Genomic DNA, 25,026 nt, shown 5'->3' with positions numbered 1-25,026 from the left:
GCTATTTTCTATAGAGCTGAGAATAAGTATCTACTTGTTAAATATGGAATCAAATACTTTGTAAGAGCTCATAAGCTCAAGAATAATTACACTGTCATAAATTCTAGGTAGATGAAAAGAATGATAAATTCATGCAAACAATTCTTACTAATGGTTGTAAAGGAAAAGAAACTTGATAAAACAAATGTATTTGAGGGCTATAATGCTCAGTAGCAAGCTGATATAGAAAACATTGTTTCAGAGTATGATGTCCTATTTCAGGAACCTTAAGGTCTGCCGCCCAAAAAGGAAATAGTACATGATATTATTTTTCAACAAGATGTTCCATTGCCTAACATTGGGATGCATAGGTTGTCTGCTTTAGAGAATTCTAAAATCAAGAAGCAAGTGCAGGAGTTGCTCGATAAGGGATTCATTAGGCCTAGCACATCACCATGTGGGTCACCAATCATTTTTGTGAGAAAGAAAGATGCCTCGTGGAGAAGGTGCATTGACTACTGAGCACTAAATAAGATAACAATAAAAAATTGTTATCCCCTTCCTCGCGTAGATGATCTTTTAGATCAATTAAAGGAAGTTGTTTATTTCACTAAGATGGATTTGAATTAGAGTTGCAGAGGAAGATGCATGTAACACTACTTTCAAAACAAATCAGGGATTGTATGAGTGGCTGGTTATTCCTTTTGGCTTGACCGATTCTCCCGCTACTTTCATGAGATTAATGAATGAAGTACTCAGGCCTTTTCTTGATGATTTCATTATTGTGTATCTGGATGACATTTTGATTTTTATTAAAATGTGGGAAGAACACTTAAATCATGTTAAGCAGACATTAGATGTTTTGAAAAGAGAAAAACTTTATGTTAATCTCTCAAAATCTAAATTTGGCAAAACATCTCTGAATTATTTGGGTCATAGAGTAGGGGGTGGTGAACTAAAAATAGATCCCTCTAAAGTGGCAGTCATTGTAAACTTGCCTAAACCCAAGTCTACTACAGAAGTGTGAAACTTCTTAGGAGTAGCACAATATTGGAGGAAGTTCATTTCTAATTTTTCCTCAATTACAGGTCCCTTACATGCTTTGACAGGATTGAACAAGGTGTTTCAATGGGGAGCCAAACATCAGAAAGCCTTCGAAACCTTGAAGGAAAAGATTAGTACAACACCTATATTAGCACTGTCAGATCTACAAAGACCATTTGAAATCCAAACATATGCCAATGACTATCCCATGGGAGAAATGTTGACACAGCACGGTAAACCCATATGTTATCATTCTCAGGCTTTTAGTCCTGCAGTAGTTAACTATCCTACATATGATAAAGAATTGTATGCATTAGTTCAGAGTGTGAAAAAGTGGAAACATTACTTGATGGGCAAAGAGACAGTAATACACACTGATCATCAGCCACTTCAATATATACACTCCCAAACTAAGTTGCAACAATCAAGACATTACAAATGGATGGGTTTTCTATAACAGTTTCATCTAGTCATCAGATATAAAAAGGGCATACACAACAAGGTTGCAAACATGTTATCTAGACCCATTATAAATGCATCTACCATACTTAAGCATAATTCTATGCTACATGAAAGCTACATAGAACAATATGCTTAGGATATGTACTTTAAAGATGTATATGCAACTTTGAGTCAAGGCAAAAAGGTAAAAGAATTGGACTATCATGTGAAGGACGAACTCTTATATCATTGTGGGAAACTTTGCATTCCAAAAATAGAGAGAGTAAAGATAATTAGAGAGGCACACACTTCTCTGATATTAGGGCACTTTGGGGTAAGTAAAATAGTTTCACAACCACACAGATTTTGTTATTGGCCAAAAATGAGTGAGAGGGTTTCTAGATATGTAAGAGGGTGTACTATGTGTGCTAAAAGTAAGCCCAACAATAGATAACTAGGCTTGTACACTCCTTTACCAGTTCCTACTCACACTGGGGAAAGTGATTCCATGGATTTTGTTGGAGGACTGCCTAAATCTAGGAAAGGTCATGATTATCTATATGTGGTTGTGGATAGGTTCAACAAAATGTGTATTTTGATACCTTGTAGTAAATAGATTACAGCTGAACAAAGTACAAAATTATTCTTTGAATATGTATGGGTTCATTTTGGATTACCCACTTCTATCGTATCTGATCGAGACATCCGATTTGTGGGGAAGTTTTGGTGAAGTCTATGGGAACTGATGGACACCCAACTAAAGAAAATCATAGCTTTTCATCTACAAACCAATGGCCAGACAGAAGTAGTTAACGTGGCAGTGATCCAGTTACCCAGGGGATATTGCACCAAACATCCTAAGCTTTGGGATGAACATTTTTGTTTTGTACAACATGCTTACAACAGAGCCAAACACTCTTCTACATATAGATATCCTTTTGAGACCTGTTTTGGTTTCATACCAAGGTCACCTTTGGATTTTTTTCTTTGGTAAAGATACCATGGTTGATGGACACAGTGATGTGGACAAGGCAACTAGGTTCATTGAACAGATCCAAGATATCCACCAGGAAATATAGGAACAACTAGAAAAGAGCCAAGCCAAATACAAGGCTAGGCATGAAAAGCATTGGAAGGAGCATAGTTTTCAAGTTGGAGACCAGGTCTGGCTATATATTAGCAAGGACACGATGCAAGGTGAAGGTAAAAAGCTAAAGCCTATCAGGTATGGACCTTTTAGGATACCTGAGAAGATTGGTGAAAATGTGTTTTGCCTTGATCTACCAGCTTACTTGCACATCTACTCAATCGTAAATGTAGATTGCTTGAGATTGTTTGAACCTTCAATGATTAAGGATCCTGAAGAGCAAAGTCAATTGCCTTCTATTGATGACCTGCTACCTGAATATCTTAATGTATTGCAAGAAGACACAGTCTTGGACAGGAAGGTGAGGACGACACATAGAGGAGATGTTGAGTACCTCAGAATTAGACTTAAGGTTCAAAGTTGAGCAGTTCAAAGTGGATTGAGATTGGACAAGTGAGACAACAGTATCCTCACTTAGTTGATGCTTGGAAGAAAACCAACTTTTGGTGGTCCAAAAGATTTTTCAGTGGGAAGGCCGTGATCCGAATTAGATCCATAGAAGACTGTTAAAGAACCATGATTGTATCACATTGGGACAAATCTCTAAGAATTTAGAACTGTGATAAAAAAAAACCTTGAACCAGTGGCAATGCCAGCGAGCGTGGAACGACGAGAACCTCGGTCAAAGCACGCTGACCAAGGCCCATGGAGACTACGCAGTAGGTCAAAGTAGCCGTTGGGAGCCCTAGATTGGGAAAATATGGAGGTTTTTGATGCGCGATTAGCACTAATTGCACATCACTAGGAAAAAAGGGCCAAAGTGGACAAAGCTCAAGCACACGAACACATGGTGAGCTGAAGAACTGCAGGCAGAAAAGGAAAAAATCACTAAACGTACAAGGCAAGACCTATGCTATGGAAACTAGTGATATTGATCGGGGCACCCTCAAACGGTAAATGGTTTTGGACAAGAGTGGAGTGATCCCACTCAAAGATCGATGCATGGCAAGCGGAGGTGAGAGAAAACTATCGTTGATCACGCGTTATCAGTCGACCAAGTCAACTGCACAGGACGTGTGTATGACGTTGGATCTGGAGACCCCAGATCGGACGGCTGAGATCGTGCCCGATGGAAGAAGGGGAATCGATGAAGGAATATGCCACGATTTGTAAATATTTGGAGTCCATTTGACCGCCACAGTGGAGGAAATATTTCATCCACGATGTAACTGAAGAAACGAACCGATGGAGCCGGTTGGCGCCATTTAAGGAGAATAAGTGGCCACTCCCTGAGCATTCATGCTAACACGAAACAGGGAACTCAAAGTGTAGCAGCAGAAGGTGAATCAAGAGAGGTGGAAGAGGAACTGAACAGGCATGATTTAGAATGGCTAAAATCCATGAACAACAAAACATAATGGACAGTTAGAGTCAGTTAGAGAAAACCCCAAGAGGAGGACTAAACACTGAGAGACAAAACCAGAGAAGAAGACAGTACAACAAAATCAAAATGAGACAGCTCCAAGCTGACCAGCGGAAGCATTGAGCACCAAAGAGCTTAAGAGATTCAAGCCATCCCATAGAGGAATCTGTCCAGGCTGAGCACCACATTGGGCTCTAGCCACTGTAGACCAAATGATCTGATAATCACCCTATGAGTGACCTCAGTTAAAGATTTGTTAAACAAAACGTATTACAGACTCATGTGTTGGTGTGTGTTTTGTGTTATTTAAGCAACGGATTGATCAGATTACCAATGCATAGACATTTAAAGGGAAAGACAACAGAGAAATATAGTAAGCAACACAAAGACACAAACAGTTTTTAATAAGGAGTTCACCCTATTCCCCAGGGCTAGGTCTCCGGTCTAGCTTCAGTGGTGGCCTGGTTTTATTGTGTCTTACAGGAAAGAATTTACAATACAGCGACTTAATATGAGTTCTCCTGATAGTAGATTTTGCTTGGTAGGGTGGTTCTTGGATTCCGCAAGCCACTCGGAGTTCACAGACTTTTTTTCTTCCTACCAGCTCTGTGACCCTTGGTCTACAGTGGACAGAGCCAAATGTGATGCTCAATCTGCACAGATTCCTCTATGGGAAGGTTTGAATCTTCAAGCTCTCTGGTGCTCGATGCCGCCTGTGGTCAGGTCGGCCCTCTATCTCCTCTGCTTGGCTTTACTGTTCTCTATTTTCAGTCCTCTTCTCAGGGTTCACTTTTCACTGTCTCTTTGGTCACTTGGACTCTTCTCAAAATCCTCCAACTTAATTCAACTATCTTTGTTCATGGCTTTAACCACTCGGTCCCTGTGCTTGTTCAGTTCCTCTCCTGCCTACGTCGATTCACCTTCTGCAACTGTGCTTGGAGTTCATTATTCGGCGTCAGCATGAACGCTCAAGAAGTGCCACGTGTCTCCATCTAACTGGTGCTAGCATGCTTTGCCGGTTCATTCCTTCGGTTATGTCGTGGATATGATTTTTCTCCATCGTGGTGGTCAACGGATTCCAAATCCCCTTTAAATCGTGGCTTAATTCCCTATCGATTCCACTTCTTTCTATCGAGCGTAATCTCAACCATCTGATCTGGGCTCCTCCAGATCCAACGTCATACACACGTCGAGCGCGGTTGACTTGCTCGACCAATAACGTGTGATCACAACGGTTTTTCTCTCACCTCCACTGCCATGCGTCGACCGTTGAGTGGGATCGCTCATCTCTTGTCCAAAACCTCTTACCGCTCAAGGGCACCTCGATCAAACCACCAGTTTCTAGGGCGCAAGTCTCGCCTTTGCGTCTTAGCACTTTTTCTTTCTTCGCCTACGGTTCTCTGGCTCCGAACGTGACCGAGTGCTTAAGGCCTTTCTATTTCGGCCCTGTTTGCCTAGCGATGCATGATAAGCACTAATCGCGCATCAAAATCGCCTCCTTTTCCTGATTCGAGGCTCCTAGGGGCTGTTTTGACCTCCTGCGCAGTCTCCATGGGCCTCGGTCGGCGCACTTGGACTGAGGTCCTCGTCATTCCACGTCGGCTGCCATGGCCACTAGTTCAGGGCATTTGTTGATCGCTGTTTTGGAATTTTCAAGGATTTGTTCAACTCGATACAGTCAAGCTTCTTGACAGTCTCTACTGAAAAACATTTTGGATCACCAGAAGTTGGTTTTCTTCAAGCATCGACTAAGTGAGGACACGGTTGTCTCACATGTCCAATCTCAATCCACTTCGCACTGCTCGGTTTCAAACCTTTAAGCCCAATCCTAAGGTATTCCACCTGTCCACTGTGTGTCGTCCTTACCTTCTTGTCCATTATTGTGTCTTCCTGCAACCCATTAAGATATTCAGGTAGCAGATCATCAACAGAAAGTAATTGACTCTGTTCTTCAAGGTCCTCAATCATTGAAGGTTCAAACAACCTCAAGCAATCTGCGTTCACAACTGAGTAGATGTGCATGTAAGCTGGCAGATCAAGGCAAAAAGCATTCTCACCAGTCTTCTCAAGTATCTTGAAGGGTCCATACCTGATAGGTTTTGCTTTTTACCTTCACCTTGCATTTTGTCCTTGTTGATATACAGCCAGACTTGGTCTCCAACTTGAAAACTATGCCCCATCACTATGTCTATCAACCATGGTATCTTTACCAAAGACAAAATCTAAAGGAGACCTTGCTATGAAACCAAAACAGGTCTCAAAAGGAGATGTCTGTGTAGAAGAGTGTTTGGCTCTGTTGTAAGCATGCTGCACATAGCAAAAGTGCTCATCCCAAAGCTTAGGGTGTTTTCTGCAATATCCTCTCAATAGCTGGATCACCATCCTGTTAACTACTTTTGTCTTGCCATTTGTTTGTGGATGAAAAGCTGTGCTTTTCTTTAATTTGGTGTCCATTAGTCCCCATAGACTGGAGCAAAACTTCCCCACAAATCGGGTGTCTCGATTAGATACAATAGAAGTGGGTAATCCAAAATGAACCCATACATGTTCGAAGAATAATTTTGTAGTTTGTTTAGCTGTAATCTGTTTACTACAAGGTATCAAAATACACATTTTGCTGAACCTATCCACAACAACATATAGATAATCATGACCTTTCCTAGATTTAGGTAGTCCTCCAACGAAATCCATGGAAATGCTTTCCCAAGGGTGAGAAGGAACTGGAAAGGGAGTGTACAAGCCTAATTTTCTATTGATGGGCTTGCTTTTAGCACACATGGCACACCCCTTTACATATCTAGAAATTGTCTCACTCATTTTCGGCCAATAATAGAACCTTTGCAGTTGTGCAATTGTTTTACTTACCCCAAAGTGACCTAATATCATAGAAGTGTGTGCTTCCCTAATTACCTTTTCTCTCTCAGTTTGTGGAATGTATATTTTCCCACAATGATATAAGAGTCGATCCTTCACATGGTAGTCCAATTCTTCTACTCTTTTGCCTTGACTCAAAGTTGCATATACATCTTTAAAATCCATATCCTAAGCATACTGTTCTATGTAGCCTTCATGAAGCACAGAGTTATGCTTAAGTACTATAGATGCATTTATAATGGGTCTAGATAACATGTCTGCAACCTTGTTATGTATGCCCTTCTTATATCTTATGACTAAATGAAACTGTTGTAGAAAACCCATCCATCTGTAATGTCTTGATTGTTGCAACTTAGTTTGGGAGTGTAGATATTGAAGTGGCTGATGATCAGTATGTATTACTGTTTCTTTGCCCATTAAGTAATGTTTCCACTTTTTCACACTCTGAAGTAGTGCATAAAATTCTTTATCATAGGTAGGATAGTTAACTACTGCAGGATTAAAAGTCTCAGAATGATAACATATGGGTTTACCGTGCTGTGTCAACACTTCTCCCATGGCATTGTCACTTGCATCAGTTTGGATCTCAAATGGTCTTTGTAGATCTGGCAGTGCTAGTACAGGTGTTGTACTAATTCTTTCTTTCAAGGTGTCGAAGGCTTTCTATTGTTTGCCTCCCCACTGAAGCACCTTGTTCAATCCTATCAAAGCATGTAACGGAGCTGCAATTGAGGAAAAATTTGAAATGAACTTCCTCCAATACTGTGTTGCTCCTAAGAAGCTTCTCACTTTTGTAGTAGACTTGGGTTTAGGCCAGTTTATGATGACTACCACTTTAGAGGGATCTATTTTCAATTCACCTCCCCCTACTATATGACCCAAATAATTTAGAGAGGTTTTGCCAAATTCACATTTGGAGAGTTTAACATAAAATTTTTCTTTTTTCAAAACATATAATATCTGCTTAACATGCTTTAAATGTTCTTCCCATGTTTTACTAAAAATCAGAATGTCATCCAGATACATAATAACAAAATCATCAAGAAAAGGTTTGAGTACATCATTCATTAATCTCATGAAAGTAGCAGGGGCATTGATCAAGCCAAAAGGCATAACCAGCCATTCATACAATCCCTGCTTTGTTTTGAAAGCAATCTTCCATGCATATTTCTCAGCAACTCTGACCTGATGGTATCCGCTGTGAAAATCCAGCTTGGTGAAATAAACAACTTCCTTCAATTGATCTAAAAGATCATCTATGCGAGGAAGGGGATAATGATTTTTTATTGTTATCTTATTCAGTGCTCGGTAATCAATTCACATTCTCCACATGCCATCTTTCTTCCTCACCAAAACGATTGGTGACCGACATGGTGATGTTCTTGGCCTGATGAACCCTTTCTCGAGTAACTCCTGCACCTGTTTCTTGATTTCATCATTCTCTAAAGCAGACAACCTATACATCTCAATGTTAGGCAAAGAAACATCTTGTTGCAAAATAATATCATGTACTATTCCATTTTTTCGTGGCAGACCTTTAGGTTCTTGAAATAAGACATCATACTCTGAAACAATCTTTTCTATATCAGCTTGCTGATCAGCATTACAGCCCTCAAATATTTTGGTTTTATTAGGTGTCCTCTCCTTTACAACCATCATTAAGAATTGTTTGCATGAATTTATCATTCTTTTCATCTGTCTTGAGTTTATGAGAGTATAATTATTCTTGAGCTTGTGAGCTCTTACAAACTATTCGATTCCATCTTTAACAAGTAGATACTTGTTCTCAGCTCTATAGAAAATAGCCTTTCTATCATCCAAGTAAGGACTTCGTAAAACAATTCCACATATATCCAAAGGAATTACATCTAACTCAACCTCATCTACAAATGCTGACCCAAAAGAAAACTTGGGTTTGCACTGTCTAGTCACTTGTAGTTGTGCTTTATCATTCAACCAACCTAATGGGTATGGTTTCTTATGAGGTGTAGTTGCTAATCCCAATTTCTTTACAATTGCTTCAGAAATTAGATTTACTTGTGAGCCACTATCAAACAAAATATCAATCTTTTGATTTTTGGAAACAACTCAAATATGGAAAAGCACATGTCTTTTTCTCTCATGTTCTTCATCAATAACAGATTGAGCAGAATTACTAGTAGATGCTTCAGAATCCTTACCTTTTATACCTATGGCTACAATGATTGTTTCATCTCCCGAGTCTAACCCCAAATATTTCTGAATAGCTGCAACAATCTTCTTCTTCTTGCCCTCGAACTTCTTAGGTCTCAGCTCTGGATGCAGAATCCAACAATGCTCATCATCATGCCCCTCCATTTTACATTGAGTGCATGAAGCTTTTCCTTTTTGTGCAGTGCTAGCCTTCCTTGCTTTCCACTTCTGCTTTCTTTTCTCCTTGCTCTTGCTTACAGTGGGTTGGGATGGACCCCAACTTATAGATTTCCATTCTTTCCTCCAGCTTCTAGATGAGTAGCTTGTACAGATACCTCATCTATACTAGTGGGATTAAACATAAGGATGGTATGCCTCATGTAGCTGTGTAGACCACCAATGTACTTCAAAAGAGTTTTTGGTGAGTCTAATGAGATGTACAACATCAATGCTCTCTTTCTAAATTCTTGAGTATACGCTTGCACACTTTTCCCTTTCAGCTGCCGAATAGTTTGCCAACTCATCATGGCTTGTTGCATGTAAGCCAATGGATAGAATTGCTTTATGATTACAGAAACAAATTCACTCCAGACAGAGATGGTCTTACCATGTCTTTTCATATCAGCTTGGGTCATGCCTTCCCACCAAACCAAGGCAGTGCCTCCTAGGCATAGGCTTTCCATCTGAATCTTACTCTTGTCTGAGTCTATGTTTTGTACTCTGCAATACACATCAATTGTCTAATCCAATTGTCCAACTTTTGATCATTTAGCTCTCCATCATATATAGGCAAATCAAATTAACATCCAGCTTAATCAAGGATGCTTTCTTATTATGCACATGGCTACTAGGAGGTGTAGGAAAGCTTTCTTCTTTCCCCTTTCCTTTGGAGTGGTCATGAGAATGAGATTCATGTTCTTCTTTACCTTATTTAGAGCCTGATGAATCTTCATCCTTATGCTTTCTAAAGTCCCTATACATTTCTTCTACCATTGACTTTATAGCTAGGAAACTTTCTATGAATTGAGGGTTTGGCCCTATGGAACCTTCTTCTGACATTGTCTGCCGAGAATAGACTCTCCCAATTTCAGGGTTAGTTTCCACCAACTCTCCTTCTCCTAATTTGAGCTTCGATCTAGTGAGCATTCACAGTTAAACCAACACAAGCTTGTCAAACCTTACAGCCTAGAGCTCTAATACCATCTTGATATGATAATCACCCTATGAGTGACCTCAGTTAAAGATTTGTTAAACAAAAGGTATTATAGACTCATGTGTTGGTGTGTGTTCTGTGTTATTTAAGCAACGGATCGATCAGATTGCCAGTACATAAAAATTTAAAGGGAAAGATAGTAGAGAAATACAATAAGTAACACAAAGGCACAAATAGTTTTTAATAAGGAGCTCACCCTATTCCCCAAGGCTAGGTCTCCGGTCCAGCTTCAGTGGTGGTCTGGTTTTATTGTGTCTTACAGGAAAGAATTTACAATACAGGGACTCAATATGAGTTCTCCTAACAATAGATTTTTCTTGGCAGGGTGGTTCTTGGATTCAAGCAACTTAGAGTTCACAAACTCTTTTTCTTCCTGCCAGCTCTGTGACCCTCGGTCTACAGTGGACAAAGCCAAATGTGATGCTCAGTCCGGATAGATTCCTCTATGGGAAGGCTTGAATCTTCAAGCTCTCTGGTGCTCGATGCTTCCTGTGGTCAGCTCAACCCTCTGTCTCCTCTGCTTGGCTTTAATGTTCTCTGTGTTCAGTCCTCCTCTCAGGTTTCACTGTTCACTGTCTCTTTGGTTGCTTGGACTCCTCTCAAAACCCTCCAACTTAATTCGATTGTCTCTGTTCATGGCTTTAACCACTCGATTCCTATGCCTATGCGATTCCTCTCCTGCCTGCGTCGACTCACCTTCTGCAGCTGTGCTTGGAGTTCCCTATTCGGCATCAGCATGAACACTCAGGAAGTGCAACATGTCTCCATCTAACTCATGCCAGCATGCTTCTTCGATTCATTCCTCCCGTTATGTTGTGGATACGCTTTTTCTCCAACGTGGTGGTCAACGGATTCCAAATCCCCTTTAAATCGTGACTTAATTCCCTGTCGATTCCACTTCTTTCTATCGAGTGTAATCTCAGCCGTCTGATCTGGGCTCCTCCATATCCAACGTCATACACATGTCGAGCATGGTTGACTTGCTTGATCGATAACGCGTGATCACGGTGGTTTTTGTCTCACCCGCGCTGCCACGCATCGATCGTTGAGTGGTGTTAGTGTCAGTCTTTGTAGCCTTCCTCCAGTGATCAAATATGCTCTTACAAAGTGGTCTCAGAGTGTCAAGGTCAAATTTTGTCATTTCAATAATTCTTCAAGCAAAATTTGGTCACTAGGTACTAGGTCTAGGGTTTTGCTTTTACTCCTTCCAAAGTTGTCCAAATGTCGGTCCATGTCACTGTTCAGCTGAGTGTACCGTCATTCAAATGGTTTTCATTATCATGTCAAGTTCCAATGGGTCATTTTACACCTTGTTCATGCTTCAGTTGTGCCTAGGCAAGGTTCATTTACCTCCCCTAGGGTTTTGAAGGCAATTTCTCTTGGATGGTAAAATCACTGGCAAAGCTTGTATCCTGATGTTCATCCACCTTCCCCTATCCTTAATGTACCTTATTAAACTTTTCCCATCACTGAGATCCCCCAAATTCCTCATTTTCACACAAACACTAGTTTCTTGCTACAACTTGACAATTTTCAAGGCTAGGCCTGTGTTTTTCCATTTTGGACCCCTTCCCCTCAATAAATTTCTGAGATTCCACATTCCCCTACTTCTTAACATCCCTCCCTACTTCCCTAAATTTCCTCAATAATTTAAAAGCCCCTTATCCCCTTCATTTCGCTTCATTTCGACAAATCTTTTGTTCTACACATTGGGGTAGGTTTCACTCGAATGATGTTTATGAGCAAGGAAAGATGAATTTGGAAAAACTGAGAGTGGTTTTTGTCCACGATAGGCCAAGGAAGAAAAACCTCCTTCACGTTTTACACAGGTGTCATGGTTTAGAGAAATGTCAAAACTACAATTGCCTCGGGAGAATTGATGCACCTCTAAAGTGACCTTGGGAAAATCAATTTTTCTCCTAGCTCCATTGGCCAAATGACTTGCTTGATGATTCAAATGATAACTAGATACAAAGAGCTTTCCAATGTGCTATCATGAGCTAAATCTTGGGTTGAGGAAGGCATTCAAAAGTTGACTGCAACATCACTCTGCCTTGAGGCAGCCTCAGTCTGCACATTTTTACTAGTCTTGGTATATTTGACATTTTATAGGGCGAATGAACTCCAAATTGACAAATTCTAGTTGGGTTGGAAAGTAGACTCAAAGACCTTTCCAACAAGCTATCCTGCACCCAATTTGGACACTGAGAAGGCCTCCAAAGGTCATCTACAAAGTGCGCGGCACACTCAGGGGTTTGCACCTATCACAAAGAAAAGGTGCGGTCAGGTCCGCGGGATCCATGACCATTAGGTGTGGAACGGCAGGTAATGTGAAGAAAAAGTGCAGACCTAGACATTTTTGTGCAAAAAATAGGGCTTTTCTCCCTGTAGCGCGGTGCTAAAAATTGGAAGCTCCAAATGAAGAATGGTTTGCATTTTTGGATTCAGCATGGAAAATCATGACTATTGGTGCTTGGATAAGAAATTTGGGCAAGATCTGAGTCTCCAGGAGGTCAAAAACACCCAAAAAGTGGCCTCTCTGCCCCTTTTTTGACACACATGAAGCAGTCTTTGGAGAATGAATATTTGGAGGGGCAAATGAGCACCAAATTCAAAAATTCTAGTTGGGTTAGAAAGTAGACAGGACAGGCTTTCCAACAAGCCCACTTGGGCACATTTTGGACATCTGCAAGTGCCCCAAAACAGTCCCCAAAGCAGCACGGCGCACAGATAAAATGGTGTAGCACACAGAGGAAAAATTGCCAGATTTGCTTCCGTTTCGCGAAATTTCGATTCGTGACTTCTCCAAGTGGGCCCGCTCATCTACACTTCAGTTTTTTTGCATCAAAGGTGGCATTTAAAGCATTTTTTCTCCATATTGGCTTCTATCCAAGTGGCGAAGGAAGGCAAACGGTCACTCAAGCCAAATGTCATGTTTGTAGCACTGCACCTGTAGCTGATGGTTGGCTCTCCATCTCCATTTTGTAATGATTCGAGTAACTCCCCAACCCTTGGGAATTCTATATCTTCCTCACACATTCTATATATTTTATGCAAGCTATTTGCAAAGGGTTGGTTGGCTTGTAACTTCTGGGAGACTATGGGAAAGAAACTCTGTTTCTTCACTGTGTATTTTTAACAGAGAATTAATGAAAGGCAGCGGCTCTATTTCATGAGATTCTTGTGGTTTTGAGTGTAGCAAATGTGTTTCTTATGTTTTCATATGTATTTTGTTATGTTTCAGAATAAAATTCATGCTCATTTCCAGTGAAATTTTCTGAGTGAGATTAGTTAGAATTCAATTTTATTGCTCTGCCTGTGGGAAAATTTCATGTTCAGTGTTATTCTTTTGTTGAAAAGGATTCATGTGACTACGCCCTTTTCACTTTCTAAAGCAATCTTTTCATTCCGCATTACCTCAAACTAAAATTGCTACACTTTCCGCCTACCTTGCCTCATGGAATAATCTGTGCCTTCATATTAAATTCTATGTTCTTAACTGATCATTGGTCCCATACCATCCCAGAAGCTCGGTCATTCATGAAAGTTGTTTCCCGAATCCCTATTCACTTACTATCCTAAGGTAAATACATCATTGTAAGTCATCTCAGACCATTGTCGATCATCTATTCACTGAGCGTGACTCAGAGAGAGCCCTCTCCTGTTCTGGTAGGGCTAGCTACCAGATTGAGCGTGGTTTGTGGTTACCCTAATTTTTTCCTTCTTTCAGCCTAGGGCAGATTTAAGTGATAACAAGTGGGATCACTCTACTCCTATCCAAAACCTCTTATCGCTCAAGAGCACCCCGATCAAACCACTGGTTTCCAGGGTGCGGGTCCCACCTTTGTGTTTCAATGCTTTTTCTTTCTCTTCCCGCGGTTCTTTGGCTCCCAACGTGACCGAGTGCTTAAGGCCTTTCCATTTCGGCCCTGTTTGCCCGCATCAAAACCGCCTCATTTTCCCGATTCGGGGCTCCCAGGGGATTTTTTGACCTCCTGCGCAGTCTCCATGGGCCTCGGTCAGCGCGCTTTGACTGAGGTCCTCGTCGTTCCATGCCAGCTGCCATGGCCATTGGTTCAGGGCATTTTTTGATCACTATTTTGGTACTTTCAGGGATTTGTTCAACTCAATATAGTCAGGGTTCTTGACAGTATTTTATGGATCTGATTTGGATCACCAAAAGGTCACAAATCTGGTAGGAAGAAGAAGAGTCTATGTACTCTAGTGGCTTGGGGAATCTAAGAACCACCATACCAAGCAAAACCTACTTCAGGTGAACTCACATTGAGTCCCTATATTGTAATTCTCTACTTAAAGGTACAATAAAACAAGGCCACCACTGAAAGTTGGACCAGAGACATAGCCCTAGAGAATAGGGTGAACTCCTTATTAAAATTCTTATGTCTTTGTGTTGCTTACTGAATTTCTCTACTGTCTTTCCATTTTGTTGTTTGTGTATTGTCAATCTGATCGATCCATTGCTTCAATAACACAAAACACACACCAGCACATGAGTCTATAATACCTTTAAACAATAAATCTTTAACTGATGTCACTCATAGGGTAAATATCATATCATCCCACAATAGAATTGTTCATCCTTTCGGCCAACCCATTATGTTGTGGGTTATGGGGTGCCATCATTTCCCTTTCAATTCCTTCTGCAGCTCAGAAGTCTTTAAACTACTAGGAAACATACTCTCCACCATTGTTGCTATGCAAGGCTTTTACTTTCTTTCCAGATTATTTCTTTTCTAAGGCTTTAAACTCACAAAACCTCAAGAAGGTTTGATCCTTATTTTGCATAAAGAGATCCAAAATCTATGGGAAAAATCCTCAATAAAAATAACATAGTACCTTTGCTTAGTGGAGCAGGATGTAGAGAATGGTCCACTTACATCTGAGTGAACTCACTCTAGGATTGCTCCAACTCTACTATCCTGATCATGAAAGGAAGATTTCACATACTTAACAAGGGTGCATCCTTTGCATGTATCTGTTTGCTCCAATTTTCCCTTGGGTAAGCAAGTAGAAATTTGTTGCATGATCTTCAAGGCCCCATGATGCGAGTGGCCTAGTCTCTTATGCCACAGCTTGTCAACATCTTGGAATTGCACCACATCTACTTTGGAACTCTGTGCAACATAGTCATCTACATCCAGCTTGTAGAGATTCTTTAGTTGAATGCCAATTCGCTTGGTTTGTCTAGTGCCGATATGCCTTAGGAAAAATTTCCCTATGCTAAAGACTAAACCATAGCCTTATATTCTAGAATAGAAAGGGACACAAGATTCTTTTTCAAACCTGGCACATATTTAACAGCAAATAGGGTGAGATGAACACCATGCTCCCTCTGAAACACAACTGTACCTTCATCTGAGACACAGTATTTTCCATCATCGCCCATCTCAATTCACATCTGGAGATCCTTCCCCTCCAATGTACTAAAAAGATTCTTGTCACCCCACATGTGGAAAGAAGCTCCATTGCCCAGGTACCAAACACATCCCACCATGGATGAAACCATGCATGCAATAAGTGAGAAATCCAACTCAAATTGTGAAGCTAGTTCATCACATTTTTCTTGGATTTCTTCTGTGGACAATTCATAGCATAATGGCCCACTTCATGACAATGAAAGCATCACACCTTCAACCTGTCATGCTTCTTCCCACCATGAGAATATTTGTATTAGGATGCCTTCCCTTTCCATTTCTTAGCATTACTCACTAAAGCTATATTCTCTTCATCATCTTGTTTTGATGAAGATCCATCCCTGGTGCTCCACCTTATCTCCTCATGCATTAGGTCCAACCAAAGTCATTCCCAATCTGGTAGCTTCCCTCTTCCATTAACCAAGTCCTAGTTAGCTATGCCGGCTCTTAGGAAGACCAAGGAGTGCTAGACTCACCATGTCGTCATCAGCTGTCATGACCCCTAGATTTGCAAGCTCATCCTTACAGGTGGTAAGATTGTTTAGGAACGTAGAGATTGTATCGCCCTTTTCGCACTTGATATTTCGAAGTTTGTCCTTCAGCGCCAACTTCCCCTAATCACTGATATTTGATAAATATCTTTCAATGTTTCCCACATTGAAAATGGAGTCTCCTTCCCATGGAGGCTCGAGACAATGTGATCTCGAACTCCCTCCAAGAGGATTCTCCTTGCTCTAACCACACACTTTTTCCATTCTACTAGTTGAGTAGCATCAATTGACTTTTGGAATTCTTGATCAATGAAGTCCTTGAGAACATTATCTTCCAATACTACCTCGATGCAATCCTTCCAGGCTATATAATTCAAACTTCCATCAAGGGCATATTCGAGTCTTAAACCACTGAACGCCATAGGTGAAATAGATGTGATAAGAACTCAATTCAATATTCAGAAACCAAACTCTGTACTTCTCCTGCTTGTATATTGTTCTTCCTTGATCATGCTTTCTTTGATACCATGTAGAATTTTCATTGTAGATCACCTGATATATGCAATGTCCTAAAGCATAATACTAGATATGCTTCTACCATAAACTTTGTGAAACCTTAAACAAATATTAGCATCATCAAGAATGAACATATATAACTGAGAATGAGAAGTAATCAACCATAAAAAATAATATATATCACTGGGGAAAGCACCAGCCTAAAACCCCTACTCTGTATTATCATACAAGTGGAAAGCTTGTTCAAGTTACAAAAAGAATCAACTCTCAAGCTATCCTGCTCTCTTTGTACAAGAGGAATCTGTAGGAATTTACAGGGTAAGTTCCTCAGAAAGAATACCAAAAGGACACGCTCACAACCAGATCTCAAATCAATACACCAGTATTTTTGACGTGGTTAAAACAGAGTGCAAGGAGGGAAACAGTCCACGGCCTGTCCCAAACAGACAATTTATTAATCAAAGAATGAAAATTTACATAAGCTTCTCTCATGCACGGATTACACGAACAATGACCCTCCATGCGCTTTAAATAGAACTCATGGACCAATTGTCAAGCCACGGATCAAGTGTCGATAATACCGAGGTGAGAGTGAACCGTCGGATCACTACATATCGTGACCGGATTGTAAGTTACAATATGTACAACGTAAAGAAACACACTTTACCTAACTCTAAACTAGACCAAGTTGAACTTAACTATATCCTATGTGTCGGAATATCCTAACAGAATCAGCCCTCCAAACCTCCTATTTCCTTGTGCAGTTTTGATTGGGGTCCAATGATATCACATGTGATGAATTGGCCTCATCACACTCATTGTAAGCTCACGTCCAATTATGCAATCCTCAAGGAATAATATTCCTTATGCATGTAAGGAATATTCACCAAGGAATATCCTAGCAACTAATAGTGCATTGTCCCTCCATCTGATCTCAACTAGGTCTCTGACTGGACTGACATGCATGAGTTATCCATGAGTGAATAATCAGTTATCTGAAATACAATAGTTACATGCATGCAAGCATTAACTGTGCAATCCTCAAGGAATAATATTCCTTCTGCATGTAAGGAATATTCACCAAGGAATATCCTAGCAACTAATAGTGCATTGTCCCTCCATCTAATCTCAATTGGGTCTCTGACTGAACTAACATGCATGAGTTATCCATGAGTGAATACTCAGTTATCTGAAATAAAATAGTTACATTCATGCAAGCATTAACTAACTGAACTCTCATTAATTTAACAAACTGCTAAATTAATCTAACTGGACTTGACTAAGTTAAACTAAGTCAACTGATTACAACTCACTCTTACCTTTTGAACTCATGGATAAATTCCTCAATCAAAGGAGAAACTACTGCATGTCCTCACATAGACTTCAAGTTTGATTTTCCTTAACTAATTAACTCAATATGAATTAATTAATTAATTTTCAAACTGTTGTTGATATCAAATTCGAATTTTACTTCCTATGTTGAGTTTAGGGACTAACTAAAATAAGAAGGGATCCCAAAAGGATATTTTTAGAAATTCTATTTTTAGCACTTTCACTTTTCACCCATTGTTGCTAAGATCTCTAATGGCTAAACTGCTATTTATAGCTAGGCTATTTATAGTAGTGCTATTTTTAGCATTTCTTGTTGCACACTTTTCACCAAGTTCAACAACTAAGTGGTATGTAGAATTGTTGCAAGCTTCCTTTAGTACATTTAACGCTATTACCACTTCTATTTTGACACATTTTCTGTTGTCTTGTTGGGGCCTGACCCAGGTTTGGAGTTAGTGAGCTAAGAAAATCCCGGTACTACTATCCCTTTCTGCAATATTCCACGAAGCGCGGACTGAGGTCTCACCTGAAGTAATATGGGAGGGTGCTAGAACTAGGTTTCTACACCCTAAACATGTATGAGATGGTTGATTGGTCTCATTGGATGACCCTGTGCACAAGTTACATTGTGCACCTTTCATCCTTTACACCCTGTATACTGCCTTTGCGCAACCCTAACCAAGGACTGTGGAGCTTCCGTGCTACTATGGTCTATCTCCTGCGACCTTAATTTCTCTCTTATACCAATTATCAACCTTCACATATTTGTATGCTTGTGTTATAATTATTTATACAAAACATTCAAATAAGCTCACGTAGCATATAAACAGTCTATTTTACGAACTATAATCAAACATATATTGTAACAGAAAAAGATGCACAGAAATAATATAAATTTTGTCTTTATTTATTCTTCCAACTCTTACAGACTCGACCTACCTTGCGCACTCAGCTGCAGGGGTCTACGCACTCAGCTATAGAGCATTCTCCTACTCTATGAACCAAAGACATAGTCTACACCCTTAGAATCACTCTTCTCTTAATATTTTTTCTCTCTCTTTTACAACTTAGATCCTCACTCTATTTATCCAATCTCATGGTTTGTAGACCATGGGTAGGTCTATCTAGCCGACATTACATTACAAAAACTAGGGCCAAAAACTGTATGAATCTATTATACTTTCGCGCCCCACGCCCACAATTCAAGGATATTTTACAAAAGACTTGGTCAAAACTTGGGCCTTCAGCCCCAAAACATGCCTTGGGGGGATTCCATGCCCAACAGGCCCCCAACACAAACATCATGACTCACAGTCGTGTCACTCGGTCGACACAGAGATTTTGGCGTGGAGTCCTTGCAGCTGTGTCTGAACTGCTGCAAGGTCTGTGGTACACTAAGTTGTTGCTTCTTGGATCTACTGCATGCATTGTTCCGAAACCTCTATGTTGGTAGTGCTTCGCTGCATTAGTATTTGTACCCCTGCATATGTTTATAGTCCAACTACTTCTTCCATATTCTTGGAGCACGAATACTGTGCTTCTGCTAGCTAGTCATATAATCGAGCTACCCGTGTAGGGATTTAATCAGCTTCCATTTACTTTTTATGTGATAGGATCACCATTTAATTTGACTAGTTGTACCACACCTCCGTCTATGACCTCCTTAATAATGTATGGTCCCAACCAATGCATTCAAAACATTCCCAAGAATTAATCAAGCTTACTCTCATATAGTAGTACCAAAGCATTTACTTTCAAAGGGCATATTTCATTATGGAGATTGTGGCCAGACTTAAAATTTCCTTGAATCAGGCTTATAGACCCATTAGGTCTAGTCCCCATACCACAATCAGCATATTTCTCGTTCGATACTCATGTTAACGGGGATTGCTAACTGTCGACCGCCAATTGTTGATATCGTCAATCGTCGATCGTTGATATCGGTGTATCACATCGGCCCTGTCACGTTGACATATCACATCATTGCGGCTCAGGGGTCTTGGTTCTCGGTCCTGTTGATCGTTGACAGACTGATTGCTCTGATCTCTAATATTGCAATCGTAAGTTGGCTCTGCCCGATTCTGATATGGCGTGCCTAAAATCATCAATCTAATCATCCCAATATCACCGATAGCCTGCCCCCAATTGCAATTAGTCAGAGATCATTGATCATGGGTTCATCGGCCCTTTGGACTCCTCCGATCGAGATTTCCCTTTATAAGGCTTAAAACCAATTTTTATGAGAAATTCCTCCTTTTTCAAAGGAACTAAGGAAAACTATTTTCATGATAACTTCATTATCTAGACTTGGATTGGAGTGTCATTCACACCATTGGAATCAGGGTGATGAGCACTTCGATCTGATGTCAAGATACTTGTCGTTCTTCCACTTTGAATTTTGAGCTTTTTTTCCCATGCCATTGTATCTAGAGATCCACCTGGATCAATCCTCCCCATTGAGGAGATTTCGAACCACCAAAAGCTTTCATTAGTTAATTGGAAAGTGAGGAAATTGTTCCCTCATGTTATAGACATTTTTGTGCCTTACAGCATGAAGCATGAAATGTCAATAATCTAAGGGATCCAAAGTCCCTAAACATGTTGTTCCTACCCCTAGAGGAACAAGGTCAGCAAACCACAGCACTGAAAATCAGTTCTCCACCTAAAAACACTCAAAAACAAGCTAATTCTGGATCATGTCAGCTGCTCCACTGAGCATCTGCGCTGAATGTCAACTGCTCCACTCGGTACCTGCGCTGAATGTCAACTCCAATGAAGGCTACCTACGCTGGGTGAGATTGGCCAAGTGGCACAGTCATTCCTCAAGGTGTCAATGCCCAGGAAGCTTCCAAAATGACACTTGGATCAGGGAATTCGCCTAGTGATCAGTAAGAGGGTCTAGATCTCCAAGTGGAAGCAAGAACCTCCAAGTGGACTCAAGAACTGAAGAATAACTGAAGTGGGAGAGGACAATAGTCAGCTTCATGCCAGTCTCAAGCTGACTCATCCTTTCTCCAAAACTCCTATATATAGAGCTCTCTCATGAGGTCTAGGGAGGCTGGAATCTTGTGACTGTAAGGAAGTGCTGTTGGTTTGAGTATAGAACTATTGGGTGATTTGCTTGAAGGAGGTGAAGAGGAGATTTCTTTCTGCTGGGAGGTGATGCTGGATTGGGCCTTTTATGGTTGTATCACTTCCTGAACTTTACTTCTTCCATTAATAAAGCATTTGAGGTTCTTCTATATGCATGTGTCTCAATGGCGTATTGATACTTGTATATTTGATTTATTCTAATCCTTGAATCAATTATGAATGTATGCTTCTTGTAGTTTCCCTCTCTTGTTATTATGCAGGATCTTGGTGTAGCTGGGCCAGTGAAAGAGCAAGGAACTGGGAGCAAGCAGCAATGAGAGAAGATTGGATCAATCATTAGCGGAAGACATCGGTTAGTGGATCTCTTCCTCCTCTATCTTACATCTCATAAAGAAGTAATCTTGAATAGCTTTGCTTTGATTGTTGTTGAGGTACTATCACCCTTAGAGTGGGATAGGGTCATTCCGTATTGGATACTTTTCCCAACAACAAATTGGCGACTCCACTGGGGACCGTATCTTGTTGGTTGTTTGTGTTTTTGCTATTCATTTCATAAACACAGGGAGTACCGAATCGAACTACATTTGGATCTTTCAAATGCAAAGTAGAGGGCAGCTACTCTAGCTCAGTTTCTGGGCATGTTTATGATTTGAAGAGCTGATTCACAAAGACTCTAAATAGCTCTTAGTGATAGCTTTTCATCCTCTTTTTCATCCCTTAGTGTGTACTTGACTGATAGCTTCTGATTTGGCCAAAAACTGTGAATTTTTGAGCAATCTGTGACCCGGAAACTGAGAAAAACGAAAGTTTGAATCTTCAGTGCAGGCACTGTGAAGGCAGTCTGCATTTCAGCGCAGTTCCCGAAGGGGCTACCTGCGCTGAAGGTCAAACTGCCAGTGTACTACCTGCGTTGAACCAGTTTTGCCTAGTGCTACTGGGTTTCCTTCTTGTTTATTGCCCTGTTTTCACTCTTGTTTTTGCTGCCTGTTACCAGTCAATGTACCTATCTGAAACCAACTTTCCTTGCCACTATTCCGCCTCGGTTGTATAAAGAAACTGTATTTGTTCTTTGTGTATTTCTTATATCATTTACAGTTTCCCATAACGAAAGTGAACTAGTCTTGTTGTGGCCTCTTAGATCTAGACATGTGATAAAGTGTCGTTTTGATCTCAAGAGTTAGTTTATTTGTTGTTCATAGTGGATTGAGCTTTTGCTTTCGTCATATGGTTTGAATCTATATATTTCTAGTGTCGAAACAAGTAAATCTTAAGGTGTCTTTTGATTTTGGACAAGCTTGTTTGCTTTCACTTGAAATTGAATTCAAAGTTATACAACAGCTTTCTTTTTGTATTGCACCAACATTAAGAAAGAGAAAAGAAATACTTGCATTGTGCATGTGCATTATGACAGCTTGCATGTTGATTTAGGAAAAAGTGCATTAGTGTGTGCTCTATGATCTGTGTGAAAAGATGATGTCTTTCTTTTCCCTCAGTAGTTAAGATTTTCAAAGTTGAAAGATTGAAAAGCTTGCTTATCATCTTAGACTGCATTTAGGAGTGTTACCATACATCTCGTGGTGATCCATAAAGGCAAACTGCTAAACAAGATCAACCTTAAAATAAATTGAATTTACATAACAACGCTTTGAAACATAACGCAAACACATAGAGGTCTAAGTAGAGACGTGTTCCGGCATCGTTAAACGTGATATCTTAGCGTTGAGTGGTTGGGTGATTCCTCCACGGTGAAGCGATAAATATCAATACGGACTTGTGCTCCCATGTACCGTCGTGTATATATTGGGAGACCCCTATAGGAACAAAGCCTTTATCCATAGGAAGCCGTGTCGGCCGCCCTACTGATCGCAATGCAGTGAACACAGCATTCATGAAGATCGACCACTCGTACCGTAAAACGTATTCTGTGGTTTTGCGAAAAGTTTGGCACACCCTCTGCCTAGAACTCCAGAGCAGTTTCTTTTGGCCTTTTTCAAACTCTATAACTGAAAAAGTCCAGCCGAGCATTTGTCACTTCGGACTCGTTAAAACATCGAAGGAGACTAGAGTCATCTTTAGCTTTTTCTCGACTCTTAAAAAGTGAAAAAGCAAGTTGTGTCTAAAGCGTCGTTATAAAATTTATTTTAAACGGAACATAATCACCTCCTATTCCTGCGTTGATCTGTAGGTTGATAACATGGAACGCCCCAACCAAGGAATTCCACATGATGGAAATCCTAGTCCTTTCTCCTCTTGGGGAGAAGTTGGTGCGCCCCACATGGCCACATTGTCGCTTCCAGGACTGACAATTGGCCTGCCTATTTGGCTATTCTCAACCAATGTAGTTCAGAACACCATGGTTCCTGAACAGTCGAGTCAACAGTTAGATCAGTCTAGAGCTGCCCACCAGCCTTCAACTTCCTATAACTCTTCCTCCAATCCTTCGTCTTCGCAAGGTAGAGCCGGCAAAAGCCAAGCTCCCATGGAGAAGAAGGAGAAGAATAAGAGAGAGAAGAAGAAGAAGGAGCCTAAGGCGACTGGGGGCAAGCAAAAGACATCTGACAAAAATCCACACACAGCACAGACCGGGCCTAAATCGCCATGTGTCATATGTAGAGAAGACCACTTCCATAGAGATTGTCCCTGTATTCCCCGGATACTAAAGGACTAGTCCCCTCGGTTGCACAATTCGGGAGCATCAACCTCTGATAGCCATGTTGAATGCTTACCGTCAATCAGCGAAAGTGAAGGTTCAAGACAAAGATGGGGAGCAAGATCCCCCTGCAGACTGTGTAAAGGCGACCACGCCATCCACCGTTGTCCCTTCTTAGACGAAGCGAAGAGAGTTTTGGAAGATCGCCCGGTTTCACCGTTGAGACTTCCTCCTGGATACAAAAAACTCGTGCCAAGTCCTTCGTTGGTTGAAAATATAGCTGGCCCACTCAAGTGGTCAGCTGAAGCGTCAGTCATTGAAAATGAACCTTCTGAATCCAGACCAGACGAAAGTCTAAAGGTCGATACGGCAGTTGACCTGGTTCTTCCTTCAGAGGTTTCATCCTCAAATGACACCGTCACTGAAGATTCATCTTCAAATGACACCCTCACTGAAGAGAATAAGGATGACACCATCCAGATTCTTTTCATCAACACAGATTCTGATGAGCATCAGGGCAATGCGCCCATTCCTTTATCGCAGGAAGGAACATCATCAGGATCATATCCGGCCGTGTATTCGGTCCCACCACCAAGCAACCTGGTTGTGTCCTTTGATTGGAACCAACTAGGCAGACCCCGGTTGCCGGCCAGTATACCATTCAGAATCATAGTCCAAATTTATAAAATGGTAATGGTTGGCACTATCATTGATGAAGGGGCATCTGTGAGTATCCTTTCCTCTATTGCTTGGAAAGCACTGGGTTCCCCGGCGCTTTTGCCTGAGATAAGAAATCTCTCGGGTTTTGATAAAGGAACCAGTCGACCATTAGGGATCCTACCCAATGTGCCTGTTACATTGAAAGGGAAGACCGTTCAAATGAACGTGATGGTCGTTCAAGGACCCTTGGATTATAACCTACTCCTTGGACGAGACTATATATATTGCATGGGAGCTATAGTCTCCTCACTCTTTAGAGTAATGTGTTTTCCGCACGAAGGAAGAATGGTCAAGCTCGTAGACCAACTTTCATTTCCGGGATCACGCATCGCAAATAGTCAGATACCAACCCTGAATGGTCTATTCACCCAAGAAATGTCTCCACCCCCAGCCCTCCTTCCCGATGAGTGCGAGTGATTCGGAAAGATGGGATTGGAACCCAGGGGGCATGCATCCTGGTCTGCTTCGGGCAGAGGAAACCTTGGGTATAAGGTAGAATTTCCGCGAAATAATATGACTAGTCCGTACCCCGTCCGTGGATGGAAGAGGGGTTGTT

Source organism: Pinus tabuliformis, chromosome 1_1 (assembly GCF_031772625.1).
Source record: "Pinus tabuliformis cultivar Carrire ecotype Pingquan chromosome 1_1, CPIR1, whole genome shotgun sequence".
In the NCBI taxonomy this organism is placed as follows: Eukaryota; Viridiplantae; Streptophyta; class Pinopsida; order Pinales; family Pinaceae; genus Pinus; species Pinus tabuliformis.
The sequence above is the reverse complement of the archived record's forward strand: the minus strand, read 5'-3'. Positions refer to the sequence as shown.